At 48.0% G+C, this 542-nt stretch overlaps 1 protein-coding gene across 2 annotated transcripts in view; it reads left to right on the forward strand.

Moving 5' to 3' along the window:
- Positions 1–542, forward strand: part of LOC106883201 (glycerol-3-phosphate phosphatase-like) — a 157,516-nt gene that overhangs the window by 128,087 nt on the left and 28,887 nt on the right. The gene's annotated exons all lie outside the window — the stretch shown is intronic.

Below are 542 nucleotides of genomic sequence, written 5' to 3' on the forward strand. Positions count from 1 at the left end.
TATTCTTCATCTTCATCTCTGTACAACTGCTTCATCTCTCTGGGACTCTATGCGTTTCTGCTGACCATAGCTTTCTGTCTGTCAGACTTATTCTTCATCTTCATCTCTGTACAACTGCTTCATCTCTCTGGGACTCTATGCGTTTCTACTGACCATAGCTTTCTGTCTGTCAGACTTATTCTTCATCTTCATCTCACTCGACTGGCCCCATCTCAACGGGCAAACTGCTGTCTCCCAACCGCTCTGGCTGGCTGCTACAACCCAACTGCCTCGGCTGGCTGCTACCGCTCGACTGCCTCTGCAGGCTGCCAGAACTCCACTGGCAAAATTCTCTGCTAATTCCAATTTCTGTCCTCCTATTCATCACAAATACCATAGCTCATTGTCCTCCTTTACCCCCTGCCTTTTTTTGAACTTTCGCTGACAGGAAAGGGGCAGCTGTGGTTGCCGACAAGACAAAGGAAATACCATTCTCCCCAACTGACCAGAGTACGGGTGCAAAACCCAGCCCGGGAGATAGGGATATAATGCTAATTGTATTT

The sequence above is a fragment of the Octopus bimaculoides genome, chromosome 5 (genome assembly GCF_001194135.2).
Source record: "Octopus bimaculoides isolate UCB-OBI-ISO-001 chromosome 5, ASM119413v2, whole genome shotgun sequence".
Taxonomy (NCBI): domain Eukaryota; kingdom Metazoa; phylum Mollusca; class Cephalopoda; order Octopoda; family Octopodidae; genus Octopus; species Octopus bimaculoides.